A 6531-nucleotide genomic window follows, 5' to 3' on the forward strand; every position below is an offset into this window, starting at 1 on the left:
TGTAAAATAGACAGCTTCCAGCACATGGCAGGCAGTCCGTTCCGTGGCGTAACCCCACCAAGTGGCTGAGTTCTTGTTTATTGTCAGGGTTGGCTGGGCAGAGCCCCTGAACAGCAATCTGAGCTGCAGGTAACACAGGAAACTCAGTCAAGCTGACTTCAGCATTACAGAGGATCTACTGGCTCAATCATCTGACAGCTGAGAAACAACAGCTTCAGGCATGGCACGATCCCGGCTCAAGACCAGCTTGCTTTCTCTTCTCTGCTCACTTCCTCTCCTCGAGCGGCTCCATTCCAAGGCAGGCTCTTCCCTCAAGACCATCAGATGGCGACTGGTCACTCTTTTCATGGCTTCCACATGGAGGAAATGAGTCTGTGTAGAAAGAAATGTTCCTTCCTGACAGTGCTAGTGAATGATTGATCCATCATGCAGATTGGCTCTCATTGGCTAAAGGACTCGCCCCTGAACCAATCACCATGGAAGGAGGGCAGGGTATGCCGATGAGCTCAGCCAATCAGGGCTCACCCCTGAAGGCACTGGGTTCAGACCCACGTGAGTTTCATGATGGTCAGGAAACCAGGCTCCACGTGATGGATAAATGATAAGCAGTTCCAGAAAGGCACCAGGGTCTGCCTCCAGAGCTTGTACTGTCACAAGGTGGGCTGAGAGGCAGAGGGAGCCCAGCCTGGCTGAAGAGACGTGGGTGTGAGGGTCTCCCAGGCCCAGGAACAAAGCAGGGCGGGCTGCCCTGGCAGGTGTGCAGGAGGGGTTCCCATTCCTGCCCGGGGTGCAGGTAATCAGGAAGTTGCCCGGAGGCCCTCTAGCCTCTCAAGGGGCTCCCGCAGGCTCAGACCACCTCACCTTGGCCACTGTGTGACCTCAGTCTCCAACTGGCCACCCCACAAACCAGGGCCCAGCCATGAAACCCGTCGGCCAGCACCCTGGTCTTCCACGCCCTGGCCGTGTGACCCTGGAGGAGTCACTTCCCCTTCTCTGAGCCTGTAACACGGGGATGGTAGGAGTTTCTCTGCAGGGACCCTGTGAGGGGTAAACCTGGGTGCCCAGCACGGTGGGGAAGGGCCTGAATGAGGGCCGTTGAGGGGGCGGGAGCCTGGGCAGCACCTGGACCCCATTTAGCAGCTTGAAAGCTTGGAGGGGAGCCCCTGGAAGGCCAGAGGCAGCCTCCTCGCCCTCAGCTCTGCAGCCCTTCCTCTCTGGCTCGTCTTCAGTGCAGCAGGCCGCCAGGAATGTGTGGACACAGCTCAGGGGCCCCGAAGGGCAGCGTGGCCCAGGGGCCAGGGGAAAGTGGCTTGAGATCCCTGCCCAGCACTCCCACCCAGCCGGCCGGCCTGACACCCTGGGGGGCCAGAGCGAGTCTCTGGGCATGGAGGAGGGTTTCAGGCTCCTCAGAGAGTGGCCAGGGGCCGAGCAACTTCCAGGACAGCTGCACCATCAGCTGGCCTGGGAGTGGGGTGAGCCAGAAGTCCAGGGAGGACTGCCTTGCTGGACAGGATGGACAGCATGTACCTTCCCAGGCGTGGGGAGGCAGTCTGGTTCAGGGGAAGCTTCACGTCCAACTCCTATCAGCTTTGGGGTGGGGCAGGCAGGGTGATTTCCAAGAAAGTCTTGGGCTGCCGACAGTCAAAGCTGAAAGCTGTTGTCTTAAAAGAAGGGAAAAGGACCAAGCCCTGCTGGCCGGGTGGCCCTGATTTCGTCATTTCACTCAGCTGGGGCCGCTTTCTGACGTCTGTCCGCTCCTTCCTACCAGCTCTCCTTACCCAGTCCTCAGTGTCTGCGGGTTCTGAACCAGCTTTTGTAGAAGAGGCATGTTGCCTGGGTTCCCATCGCAACTTTATAGCTCCCTCGCTTGCGCTGTGGCCTTGGACAGTTCCTGACCCTCTCGGTTCCCTCTTCGTCTGTGAAACGGGCATGTTAGCAGGAGCACGTGATCAGGGTCCGATATAGGTTTGGGCTCGTGCGTGGTACAGGCTCAGTCCCTGTGACCTTCTGTTATCAATTAGCCTGGTGTCTCTGCAACCCGCCTCCCCTTCCTGGGCCTCACTTTTCCCTTCTGTAAAATGGACGTGGAACAGAAATGTGGGGCTGAGGTAAGAGAATGAGCTTTGAGGTGAGACCCACCCGTGTTCTAACCCTAGGTCCATCACCTAATGCCTTTGGGGCCTTGGAAAATCACAGCCTCTCCCGGCTTGGTTTTCTGCTCCAATTTGGTGGGTATAGTAGTGCCCACCTTGTTGTATCCTCCCTGGAACTTAAAAAAAAGCTCGCAAGAAAGGGCAGACCTGGCCCAGCAGGCAGGGCTCCGGAGGGGCTGTCTCCCGGGGCTGAGGCCCGGCCCCGGGGTGCAAGGGGTGCCTCCCCTCCTCCAGGCCGTTGTCCCCCCAGCCCCCCAGCTGCTCCCCTGACTTGCTCCCTCTGCCCCTCTGAGTCAACCACCCACTTAGTCCTCACTGCCTATATTTGTTTTCTGTGCTCACTACAAACCCAGTGACTGGAGCCCATGCACATTTATTACCTCCTGGTCTCTGTGGGTCAAGACCCCAGCACGCTTCAGCTGGTCCTCACTCAGCGGCCCACGCCCCCGGCTGCAGGCTCAGCAGGGGGAACATCTTCAGGCCCTTCGGTTGCTGGTAGAATTCCTCTCCTTGTGGGTAGGACTGAGATCCTCACTATCTTGCAGGCTGTTGGCCGGGGACCACTTGGCTCCTAGAGGTCACCCCAGACCCTTGCCTTGTGACCCCCTCCATGGGTCCCTCACACTTCCAGTCTCTCTACACTTGTGTGTCTGACTTCAGGAAGGGCCCAGGACCTTTAAGAGCTCACCTGATTAGGCCAAGCCCACCCATATTAAAGGAGCGTGTGAAGGATGTGTGCGCCGGGGGCAGGAATGTTGGGGACCATCTTACAGCTCTGCCTTCTGCCTCCTGCCTCTGCTGGTCCTTAGGAACCCCAGGAGGGTTTCCTTCTCATTCTCCAGAAAGAGAGAAAACTCAGGCCCAGGGTCACACAGGAACTAAGAAGAGAAGAAAGAACGTGAGGTCCAGCCTCTGGTGTTTGCAGTCTTCTTCTGGAGGTGAGGAGTCAGCATTTTCTCCCCAGCCTCCTGGGGTCCAGCAGAGCCCACAGGTGGGAGTTGCAGGAGCAGCACTTAGCTCAATCAGAGAAAGAACATTCTAACAACAGAAAAGAGTGCCATGATGGGTAGTGAGCTCCCCATCACCAGGGGTGTGCAAGCAGAGTGTGCAAGCCTGTGAAGGGTCAGTCACTGGGCAGCTTCTTTCAGCTCAGTCTCTGAGGCGTACCTTCCTGCCATCTGGGACAGTCATCTGGCTGGGAAATGCTGAGCCCAACAGGAGGTGATCAGAGCTGGACTGCCGGTAGCCCCCACCTCTGCTGCCTTCGTGACTGAGTCAGGGATGGACGTGAGAACCACTGTAAGACACAGAGATTTTTGCTGGGACTGCGAGGGGAAAGGACCCTCAGAGTATGTGGGTCTGGCTCTGCTGATAGCTGTCCTGCAACCCCCAGGGCCTGAGATTGAAACCAGGGCTGCGGGGAGCACAGCCTAGATGGGCCACAGGACACTGGGAGCTCCTGGGTCAAGCCACATCTGACGCTGGCCTGCCGGGACCTATGGGGAAGGTGCATACATACACCCTCGTCAGCTGAAGCCAGTTGGAGTCAGGCTTTCTTCCAGTTTTTTGCATACAACTTGGGGCCAAAGCATCAGCTTGCCCCCGGGCCCCTGACACACCCCGCTCTGGCCCACCCAGGCCCTCAGGTAACCCCGCGTCACGCTGCTGCTGCCCCTCCTCCAGGCGTCCTTGCTGCCCCAGAGAGAAGGCCTGTGGTCCTGAGCCCCACTGCCCCCCTTTGCAGCCCTGAACCCTCTCCTGGGGCCCCCAGTCTTCTTGCTCTGCCTGGCAAGCCCCTCATGTCTTGGAGCCCGCTCAGGGAAGGCCCTCTTTCTCCGGGGTCCCCAGAGTGGCCCCTGCCCAGTCCCTGGGCTTCCCTCTGCCCCAGCATCTCCTGGGTGTGCAGTCACGGTGTGGTCGCCCCGAGACAGCGCAGTGGACTGACCGTGGGCATGTGCTCTGGAGCCAGAGAGCCTGCGTCCACAGCTGGCTTTGTCTCGGGCAGGCTGTGTGCCTTCGGGCACGTTACTCCACTTCTCTGGGCCTTAGCTGCCTCACTGGCAGGGATCTTTTTTTTATTTCAGAGTCGCTCAGTCCTGTCCGACTCTTTGCAACCCCATGGACTATACAGTCCATGGAATTCCCCAGATCAGAATACTGGAGTGGGTAGCCTTTCCCTTCTCCAGCGGATCTTCCCGACCAAGGAATCGAACCGGGGTCTCCTGCATTGCAGGCAGATTCTTTACCAACTGAGCTATCAGGGATCCCAGGAAGCAGGGATCATAATATCCCCTATTTCCCCGAGCAGTCCTGAGTGCTGGGTGGTGCCTGTCCGTGTCCCTCCCCTTGAGGCCAGGGGCCAGGGTGGGCACAAGGCTGGGGAGGGAAGTCTCCCTCTCTGAGGGACTCACTTCCTCTAAGTGTGGGGAGGGCCCGGGGTGGGGGCTGAAGACAGAGAGGGTCCCACCCACCCTGACGCCCCTCCCCACCCCAACCCTGTGCAGGGGCCCACCCTCTGAGTCACCGCTGATGAGTCTTACTGCAGGCCGAGGTGTGGTTGGGATGGCCTTCAGGTCCCCAAAGTGACATGAGTCATGACCTCATCCAGAGCCGTAGACAAAGCTGAGGTCAAAGGGCAGAGGCTGCCCAGAGCCTGGGGACTCAGGCCCGTCCGGCTGTCCAGCTCTGTGTAGAGATGGAGGCATGGGATAGGGGTGTCCCAGGGAGCCTGCACACCCTGGCCCAGCTCAGGCTCCCCTCTGGAGGGAGCCGACTCCGTTCCCATCAGTGGAAGTAACGTTGGCCGACGCCCATCCTGGCCAGCGCCAGGGAGGTGAGACACTGTCCCCATCGTCTGCGAGAGGCTGACGTCTAGATGGGAGCCAGACCCAGAGGGTGGCCGTATTGTGATGGAGAGCGGGAGCAAGATCACTTTCTGTAGCAGGAAGCCCTCCCGGCAGGTGCAAGACCTTGAGCCCCACGGAAAGCATCCCCTTGGCCCAAGAATTTGGGGGCGTTTCCTGGGAGGGCGCTTCTCCCCCAGCTCACAGAGAAGGCGGAGTCTGCAGGGAGTAGGACTGTCCTCCGCCTGCCGCTGCTCTGCTGGTGGTCAGGAACCTGCTGGGTAACCCTTGGGGCCCTTGGGTGCCAGGCTATAGGGAGATTACCTTGGTCCCCTGGGCTATGTTTTGTTAGAGGGCCCCAAAGCAGAGTGTTGGGGCCCTCGCTGACATGGTTCTGATGGCCTTCAGTTCTCGCGGGCCTCCCACCTCTTCTGAAACCTTCTCGCCCTGCTGGGTTGTGGGCCACTAGTTAGATAGGCCGACCCAGCCCGTGCACTGAACAAAGGTTCCTGGAGCTCTTTCCCTGCGGTTTAATGTGTCATGGAGGCAAGGACGTGCGCAGGGAAGACATGCTCATGAATCCGTGAGGCTGGTTCTCATCAATTTCAGTATCACACGCTCTCGCTCCTGAATGAGCTTCCAGGATGTTCTGCCAGGCCTGGGCACCACTGCAGAGCTCCCCTGCCCTCCCGGGCCAGTCCGAATCCCACCTGCTAACAAATAGCGTTTCTTGAAGCATGCCTAGGCTGCTTGCCCCTCGTTTCCACTGAGAGCTGTTTTCTGGGGAGCCACGTGGGACACGCTATGGGGGTGCCAGGACATCCGCAGCATCCTTTCTGAGGCTCCCCTGGGGATGCTCTCTCCTCTCTGTAGTGAGAAGTCAGGCTGCTCTGGAGTGACGGTTTGTTTCTGCAACACGGGCATCTCATCTCCATCCTTGCCTCGGCTGCCAGGAAGCTGGGAGCCAAACTTACAGCCATGCACTAAAACAGGGGTCCTCAGCCCCCAGGATCTGATGCCTCATGTTCTGAGGTGGAGCTAATGTGATAGAAATAAAGTGCACAAAAAATGTAACGCACTTGACTCATCCCGAAACCATCCCCTCCATCCCAGGTCGGTGGAAAAGTTGTCTTCAAGGAAACTGGTCCCTGGTCCCAAGTAGACTGGGGATCACCACACCAAAAAAGGGCATCTCAGGGCAATAATTTGTGCACCAGCCCTACCTATGGCTTCCTGTTTTTTTTTTTTTTTTTCCCTATCACTCTTTTTGGCTTTACTTGGTTTCTCTTCTTTCCTTTTTATCTTGATCTTGTTTATAAAGGGGCTTAAGTACTGAGAGCAGCAGTGGGGGGTGGGGGATTAAATGTAAATGAATAATAAACAGGAGGAACTTCCAACTTCCTTGAAGCTCCACCCAGGAGCATCCTGGAGCTTTGAGGATGCCCACCCTCAGCAGCCATGAAATTAAAAGACGCTTGCTCCTTGGAAGAAAAGCTATGACCAACCTAGACAGCATATTAAAAAGCAGAGACATT

The sequence above is a fragment of the Bison bison genome, unplaced genomic scaffold (assembly GCF_000754665.1).
Source record: "Bison bison bison isolate TAMUID 2011002044 unplaced genomic scaffold, Bison_UMD1.0 scf7180017845290, whole genome shotgun sequence".
NCBI lineage: Eukaryota > Metazoa > Chordata > Mammalia > Artiodactyla > Bovidae > Bison > Bison bison.